This window comes from Bison bison, unplaced genomic scaffold (genome assembly GCF_000754665.1).
Source record: "Bison bison bison isolate TAMUID 2011002044 unplaced genomic scaffold, Bison_UMD1.0 scf7180017864374, whole genome shotgun sequence".
NCBI lineage: Eukaryota > Metazoa > Chordata > Mammalia > Artiodactyla > Bovidae > Bison > Bison bison.
Window position 1 is genome coordinate 4,607,327 of NW_011494946.1, and position 9,638 is coordinate 4,616,964.

Sequence of the window (9,638 nt, forward strand, 5' to 3'; positions counted from 1 at the left end):
AGCTGACTCATTGGAAAAGACCCTGATGCTGGGAAAGATTGAAGGCAGGAAGAGAAGGGGACGACAGAGGATGGGATGGTTGGATGGTATCACTAACTCTATGGGCATGAGTTTGAGTAAACTCCGGGAGTTGGTGATGGACAGGGAGGCCTGGCGTGCTATAGTCCATGGGGTCTCAAAAAGTTGGACATGACTGAGCAACTGAACTGAGCTGAAATTATATCTTAATTTTTAAAAAATGGACACAGAGATGGGTGCAGACATTGAATATATGCTTGCTAAGGAAAAGAAGACAAGGAAATTTTCTTCTTCATGTTACTAAATTAGAAATTTTTCTCAAAACAACTAAATTAGTCTCAGCTATTAAAATAGCTCTTCTGAAGGCACTGTGTGTATTGCAGCTCAGCATTGGCTCCGCTCTGAAATCCTGCTGCCTGCATCTGTGGGTGCATCTCTTCAAAGCACAAGCCATTCATCTTTGAGAACCAACAAAATTCAATAAAGGCATACCTGTGCTTTCTTTATGCTTCACAGATAGTGGGTTTTTGTTTTGTATTTTTTTTTAAACAAATTGAAAGTCTGTGGCAACCCTGCCCAGAGAAAATCTACTGATTGGCTCCATTTTTCCAATAGCTTTTGCTCACTTGATGTCTCTGTGTCATATTTTGGCAATTCTGGTGATATTTCAAAGTTTTTCATTATTATTATGTTGGTGATCTGTGATCAGCTATCTCTGATGTTACCATTGTCATTGTTGTGGGGCACCTCAGTGCATGCCCTTGTCAGGTAATGAACTTGACCCATAAATGGTGAGCGTGTTCTGACTGCTCTCCCTCCCTTTCTTCAGGCCTCTTGGTTCCCTGAGACATGACAAGATTGAAATGAGGCCAATTAATAGTCTTACGGTGACTCTAAGTGTTCAAGTGAAAGGAAGAGTCACACAGCTCTCACTCTGAATCAAAAGCTGGAAATGATTAAGCTCAGTGAGGAAGGCATGTCAACAGCCCAGGCAGGCCACCAGCTAGGTCTGCTGTGCCAAACAGTTAGCCAAGATGCGAATGAATGCAAAGGGGACTCTTGAAGGAAATGAAAAGTGCTGTTCCAGTAAACCAGTGATAAGAAAGCAAAACAGCCTTATTACTGATATGGAGAAAAGTTTGAGTGGTCCAAATAGAAGATCAAATCCCTTAAGCCACCAATTCCCTTAAGATTCCAGAGACATTAATCAGGGAATTCCACCAATTCCCTGATCTAGAGCAGGACCCCAACTCTCTTCAATTCTGGGGAGGCCGAGAGAGGCAAGGAGGCTGCAGAAGAGAAGTTCAAAGTTTAAAGTTCGCAGAGGTTGGTTCACAAGGTTTAAGGAGAGAAGCTCTGTAACATAGACGTGCAAAGTGAAGTAACAAGTGCGTTTTGTAAAAGCTGCAGCAAGTTATCAAGAAGATCTGGCTAAGATGCCATTAGCTACGCTAAACAGCATAGTTTCAATGTCAATGAAACAGCCTTCTACTGGATGAAGATGCCTCCCAGGACTTTCATAGCTAGAGAGGAGAAGTCAATGCCTGGCTTCAAAGCTTCAAAGAATAGGCTGACTTTCTTGCTAGAGGCTAAAGTTGAAGCCAAAGTTTATTTACCATTCCTAAAATCCTGGGGCCTTAATAATTATGCTAAACCTACTCTGTTTTCTGTAAATGGAACAAAGCTGGGATGACAGCACATCTATTTACAACATGATTTACTGAATATGTCAACTCCATTACTGAGATCAGAGGAAAAGATTCCTTTCAAAACATGACTGTTCATTGACAATGCACCTGGTCACCCAATGGCTTTGAGGGACAAATACCATGAGATTCAAGCTGTTTCCACACTTGCCAACACCATATCCATTCTGCAGCCCATGAGCCAAGGAGCAATTTTGACTTTCAAGCCTTATTATTTAAGAAATACATTTCATAAAGCTATAGCTACCATAAAGAGTGATCCCTCTGAAGGATCTGGGCAAAGTCAATTGATAACTTTTTGGAAACGATTCACCATTCTAGATACCATGAAGAACACTCATGATTCATGGGACTAGGTCAAAATACCAACATTAACAGAAGTTTAGAAGTTGATTCCAGCCCTCACGGGAGACTTTAATGAGTTAAAGGTTTCAGTGGAAGAAACAACTGCAGATGTGGTAAATACAGCAGGAGAGCTAGCATTAGAAGTGGGGCCTGAAGATGTGACTGAACCGCTCAGTCTCATGATTACATCTGAATGGATGAGGAGTTGCTTCTTATGGATAAGCAGAGAAAGTGGATTCTTGAGATGAAACCTACTCCTGGTAAAGATGCCGTGATGCTTGTTGAAATCACAACGGACTTGGAGTAATGCATAACTTAGTTGACAAAGCAGTGGCAGAGTTTGAGAAGAGCGACTCCAATTTTGAAAGAAGTTCTCTAAATACACGGGTACAATGCTATCAAACAGCATCTCATACTACAGAGAAGTCATTCATGAAAGGAAGAGTCAGCTGACGTGGCAAAATTTATTGTTGTTTAATTGTTGTCTAAGAAATTGCCACAGCCACTCCAGCTGTCAGCAAGCACCACCCTGATCAGTTAACAGCCACTGAGGCCAGATCCTCCACCAGCAAAAAGATTACAACTCTCTGAAAGCTCAGATGATGGTTAGCGTTTTTCAGCAATAAAATACTTTTAAATTAAGGCATGTACATTTTTTAAGAGATAATGCGGTTGCACACTTAAAATGCTACAATATAGTGTTAAGATAACTCTTATATGTACTGGGAAACAAAAAAAATTTGTGTGACTCACTTTATTGGAATATTCACTTTATTGCAGTGGTCTGGAACTGAATCTACAATGTCTCTGTGGTATGTCTTTATTAGACATCATGATATCATGTGGTAGAATAAATAGCCTGTGAATTGAAATGCAACAGTATGGCATATGCCAAACACTGTAATATGCATGAAATTTCTATGAGGTAAATGAAATGAGTTTTAAAATGTTCTCAACAGGATTGATCTGGCTGCTATGTTGAGATTAGATTGCAGGTGATGGGATGGGGATGAACAGTTGGGGTGGGAGACTTATTAGGGGGCTATTGAAATATCCAGGTGAGAGATGATGATGGCTAAGTCCATAGAAAAGATAGTGGAGGAGCTAAGACGTGGTTACATGTGGAGTGTTTTGAAGGTAGAGTCCACAATCTTGGCCAATTGATTGTATCTGGGGGATGAAAAAAAGAGAGAACTCAAGAATGCCTTATAGGTTTTGAGCCCCTGAACAACTAGAAGGCTAGAGTTGTGTTGCCTGGGACAGGGGGATGAAGGAGAAACCAGTTGTAGAGGACAGAAGGTCAGAGGTTCAGCGTGGTGAGCTGACTTACCTACTAGCTGTCTGGTAGGGTTTTCAAATAGGCAACTGGATAAAGGAGACTGGAGTTTAGAGGCGGGGTCAAAGCTGGAAAGGTGTGATCAACAGCCATGACACTGGATAAATCACCACTGAGGAGGGCAGGTAGGGAAGAGAAGGGGTCCAGGGACTGGGACCTGGGATGCTGTGACATTGGAAGTTATGAAGAGAAGCCAGTAAATAAGTCTAAGGAAGCGCCGCGAGCAAGGCGGGAGGAGAACCAGGAGAGAGCCGCGTCCTGGAGCCGACGGAGGAGAGTGTATCCCGAAGGGGAAACAGCCACTGTGGCGGAGAGCCTCAGAGGTCAAACCAGCAGCCTCCCAGGCTTCAGTCCAGGAGCCTGGCACTTTGCCTGTCTCCATCTCTGCCCACTTCTCATCACACTCCCCCGGAATCAGCTCCCTTGTCCATGTTGAGCTTCTTCTCTTGGTCCCGTCAGGATGTGCAGGGCCCAGCATCTGCTCTAATAAACAAAAAGTGGATGAGGGACTCCGGGGGCTAAGAATCCACCTGCCAATTCAGGGGACGCTGATTTGATCCCTGGTCCGAGAAGATTCCACATGCCCCGGGTCAACTAAGCCCGTGCAGCACAGCTCCTGAGCACCCTAGAGCCTGTGCCCCGCAGCAAGGGGGCCACCGCAGTGAGAAGCCGCGCAGCACAAGGAAGAGGAGCCCTATTCACCCGAACCGGAGGCAGCCCGCAGGCAGCGACGCAGACGCCGCAACCGAGAAGAAACGAATGAAAAACGTGAAACGATGAGTGAGTCCGTGAGCGGTTAGGCGTGGGGCTGGACCTCAGAGAAGCTGACAGGCCTTCATCCCTGGTCCCCAAGGAGTGTGTGTTCTTTTCAAGTGCCACAAGGAAACTGTGAAGGAAATGGCAACCCACTCTGTGTTCTTGCCTGGAGAATCCCAGGGACGGCGGAGCCTGGTGGGCTGCCGTCTATGGGGTCGCACAGAGTCGGACACGACTGAAGCGGCTTGGCAGCAGCAGCAGCCACAAGTCAGGGGTGAGCTGGAGCCACTTGTATTGGCTCATATGAACTGGTAATTGCTATAATTTCAGGAATTCTGAGAGCTAGCTGTTAAACACAGCCATAATTAAAAATCAAATTATTGGGGCAGGGAGGGATAAATCAGGAGTTTGGGATTCACAGATACGCGCTACTATATGTATAAAATAGATGAACAACAAGGACCTACCGAATAGCACAGGAAACTATATTCAGGGTCCTGTACCAAACCACAATGATGGAAAAGAATACATAGCTGAATCACTTTGTTGCACACCTGAAACTAACACAACATTGTAAATCAACTACGTGTGAAAGTGTGAAAGGCGCTCAGTCGTGTCCGACTCTTTGCGACCCCGTGGACTATACAGTCCATGGAATAGCCTTTCCCTTCTCCAGGGGATCTTCCCAACACAGGGATCAAACCCAGGTCTCCCGCATTGCAGGTGAATTCTTTACCAGCTGAGCCACCAGGGAAGCCCAAGAATACTGGAGTGGGTAGCCTATCCCTTCTCCAGGGCATCTTCCTGACCCAGGAATTGAACCGGGGTCTCCTGCATTGCAGGGAGATTCTCTACCATCTGAGCTATCAGGGAAGCCCAACTATATACTTCAATTAAATTCAATCAACTATACTTCAATTAAAAACCAAATTATATAAATTTATATCTAAATATATTTTTAAAAAAATACTCAAAATTTCCAATTATTTTGCTACGTTTCACTATTATCCATGCTCCTGAGTTCATTTATATCTATGGTATCTGAATGATGGAAACCCTCTGAAGTGGTGTGTCCATCTCTCCCCAAGACCACATCCAGTGATGTCAAGCTGGTGACTTGAAATAGACTGTGTGAAAGTATCTACACAACAGAAATTAGCAATTTCTACAGATCAGGGCACCCCTCCCCCCGAACCCCCTGCCAACCGCCCTGCCCTGTGTGTTGTTATATGTCTGCCAAGTGGCTCTATTTCCCACAAAGCCCTCCAGGAAGCAGCCTTTCTTCAGTGGGGGTGGGGGTGGGGGGAAATCACTGAATTGTGCAGAAAGCAGGATTTCCTCCTCCCAGTCTCTAACGCTCACTTGTGTAAATTCCAGGTGGACAAAACCACCAGAGGCTTCACTAGATTTCCCCTTCTCTCCCACCGGCGGTTTGCGGGTGTGCAGACAGCTGATGTTCAATGCCATCAATCAAATGGGCTTTGACACCACTGCTGATGACTTAGCCCCAAGCACCACCCTGCAGCCTCTTCCACTGGGTTCTTGTGAGGGAACGTTTAGATTTATGAAAATCGCTCATTATTATTTAACTGGGTCAGCAGCTGAGCTGGTTATGAAACGGGTGTCCGGATCGGAAATGTGAGTCTCAGCTGCCAGACTTGAAAGAATCTTTTTAAGAAAACATACGTGGCGAATGTGGAGAGGAGTGGGATTATTCCCTTTGAATGAAAGCTGCGACTCCAGCCAGATTCTTCTCCAGGGCCCGTTCCGCTCCTGGATGACGCAATCCCTCTTACCACTGGAGTGCGTTATGCTCTCTTTAAAGACTCGAGCTAATGGAACGCTGAGGAAATCAATCCCTCCTTACTATGCTGGCCTGCTGTTTGGTAAATGGAAAGCAAATTCTTTCTTTTTCTAAGTAGGCAGGAATAACTCCTGGGGGATACCTTGATTATACCTTCCGCATGTCCTGAATGAGTGTCCACACGTCATATCTATGCTTAACATACATTTAATTCAAAAAGGCCAACATCCACATCCACTCACAACTCAGTGGGGACTCTGAGGGACAACTATTAAGGGTCTCTACCCCTCTCCTCTGAAGAAGGCACATATCATCATGTAGTGCTTTTTGAAGCGATGTTCAAATGACATCTAACATCCATAATAATATTTAGCATTTAGTGAGCATTTGCCATGTGTCAGGTATCATGCTTTTTCACAGCCTCATAAGGTAGATTGTCATTTTATCCCCATTTTACTATCGAGCAAACTAGGGTAGACAAAGAGACCAAGTTCGCTGTAAGGAGCAGAGTCTGAACTTAAACCCAGTTCTTTTTGACTCCAGACCTAGGGCCATGAAACACATCGTTTTGTGCCAATGGTCAAGCCTCAGAACCAAATGAAAACTCTGGGCAGTTTCGGCCTTAAAAGGGCTTTCCCCTGGGGCTTAGCGGTAAACAATCTGCCTGCAAAGCAGGAGACGCAGGAGTTGCGGGTTCCATCCCTGGGTCTGGAAGATCCCCTGGAGGAGGAAATGGTAACCCACTCAGTGTCCTTGCTGGGAAAATCCCATGGACAGAGGAGCCAGGCAGGTCCATGGGGTCACTAAGAGTTGGACATACTGAAGCGACTGAGCACGCGTGCATGCACACACACTAACAGCGAGAATATATTGTCTTACAAGATGGTAATGAGGCCCTGGTGTTGAAGGCATTCAAGGAGAAATGCAAAGAACACTTAGCAGGGTAGGCTTCCCAGGGCAGCTGGCCTCTTGTTCAGGGAAGAATGACTAATCAAATCTGCTGCTTCCTAGAGCTGAGTGCTCACGAGGGAAACAGATCACATATTCTGGTCAGAAAGCAAGCATTCTACAAAGTCAGATTAGAGATGAAGGGCGAAAATGCAATAGCTGACCACATCATGAGGAAACACTTGTTTCAAGTCCATCCAGCAGACTAGGCCTCTTCTAGGAATACGGACCTTCTCTCCACGGGACTGTTTACGGAAAAGCCGATGAGCACAGAGTTCCTTTGGCCTCCAGCCTTGTCCAGGACATCACCTGGATATCCCACCTGTAATTTTGCCCCAATTTCCTGAGCCCTTCTCCGAACCTAGTTCATCCTCACACCTGAGTTATCAACACCACCACTGAAACCAATCTTTTTATTCTCTTGCCTGATGTCGGTTCCATTCATCCAAAGTCAAGGTGCCAGCAGGGCCATGCTCCCTCAGAAAGCTCTGGAGAAGAACTGGCTTCCTCCTCATTTCCAGCCTCTGAAGCTTCGTTCTCTGCACGCCTTGGCTCATGATTCCCTCCTCCCCCTCCAAAGGCAGCAGTAAAGGGCCTTGTTTCCTCATCAAACTTTCTGCTGCTTTTAAATCCCTCCTTCAGGACACCTGTGGTTGCACTTAGGGCCCACCACAGGATAATACGGGATAATCTCCCCATCTCACGGGCTTTCCTGGTGGCTCAGATGGTAAAGAATCTGCCTGCTATGTGGGAGGCCTGGGTTCGACCCCTGGGTTGGGAAGATCCCTGGAAAAGGAAATGGCAGCCCACTCCAGTGTTCTTGCCTGGAGAATTCCATGGACAGAGGAGCTTGGAGGGCTGCAGTCCATGGGGTCACAAAGAGTCAGACATGACTGATCAACTAACACTTTCTCTCCCCATCTCAAGATACCACTTAATCACATCTGTATCCTATGCAGTAACATTCACAGTCTCCAGGAATCAAGACCTGGATATCTTTGGGGGTCATTATTCAACCAGCCACATCTGCCTTGACCCACTTACCTCTCTTTCAAGTCCCAGCTCGATGGTCACCTCTTCGGGAATCTTGCCCTGACACTGTCAGGGAGGTGGGATTGGTGCCCCTTTTAAATTCTGCGGCAATTTTGTCCAGGTCTTTATGTTAGCCTGTCGCCCTGTTATGCTGTAATTCACTCACTGAGTGCCTGCTGTGTGCCAGGCACTGTTTTTATAGCCATAAACAGACAGGACACAGAGCCCTGCCCTTGTCGAGTTTCTATTCCAATGAGAGCGGATGGTCAATTTTTTTTTTAAGTTAAAATGCCTACTACATTAAAAAGAAACAAATAATAAAGCACCACACACACACACACAAAACAGCATCAGAAGAGCTTTCTAGGGAGAGGGCGGCGCCTGTGCACATGTTCTCAGGCTAGGGTGTGGCTCGTGTGTTCAGGCAGCAGAGGAGGGCCGGATCCTTTTTATAGGATCGCTTTCTCAGGCCTGCGTCTTACATAACTGCACAGGGTATGCATTCCATCAGCATCCAGAAAGTTCCTTTTACATTTAGTGCATTTACACAGACTATTCCAGGTAGCAGAGCAACTGTAATGGCTACTGCCTGAGAAAAAAATAATTGGAGGGGATAGCAGGACGGAAGCAGGAAGGTCAGTCAAAAGGCATCTCCCTACCTCTGCTGAATCCCCAGTACTCTGCCGGAACATACAGGAGAGCAAAGAATGGACAGTTACATTCTGAAGCGTGGTGTAAGCTAGATTAAGGAGCCAAAATCTTCTGTGTATCCCAGGGCACTCCCTGATTACTTCCTAGATTCTCCTTTCTTTCTTCTTTTAAAAAAATATTTGTTTATTCATTTAGCCACATCGGATCTTAGTTGCGCCACATGGGGTCTTTCATTTTGGCTTGAGGGCTTCTACTTGTGATGCACGTAATTGCGGCAAACAGGCTAGTTGCCCGAGGTATGTGGGATCTTAGTGCAGTGACCAGGGATCAGACCTGTGTCTCCTGAATTGGAAGGCAGATTCTCAACCACTGGGCCACCAGGCAAGTCCCCAGGATTCACATTTCTTGAAAGAAGCAGCAGGTCAGATGACTTTTCAAATCCAACATTCTGTCACCCCAGCTGCCATCGGGCCTTCTTTACTCGGGTGTTCCGCAGTCGTCCCCAATTCTGCACATCCAACCTGAATTGAGCCCTTTCTCCTCCCCACCTGGAACAGCCTCCTCCCGACTTCCCTCACCTGTCGATGGAGGCCTCATCTTCCCACCTCTTTCTGAAATCTGCTCTTCTCACCAGTCTTGCCGGGCCCCAGTCCTGGGACAGCATCCCTGCAGGCCCATGCCCCCACCCTGCCCCCAGCCTCTCTCCCAGGAGCTGCGGAGCCCTCTCCATCTCCATGTGCCACCAGGCTCCTCCTCTGGCCGTCCCTCCGCAATCCAGGGATGCCCTTGCACTCCACCTCCAGGACCTACCTCTGAGTTCAAGTCCTCCGTTAGTCTGTCCTGGGCCTATCTCTTCATGACCTCATCTTCGTCAGAATTCCTCTGCCCTTTGTGATCTGTCACTTGGCAATATCCAGGGAGGAGGTAAATCGAAAGTGTAGTCGCTCAGTCGTGTCCGACTCCTAGCGACCCCATGGACTGCGGCCCACCAGGCTCCTCGGTCCATGGGATTTTCCAGGCAAGAGTACTGGAGTGGGGTGCC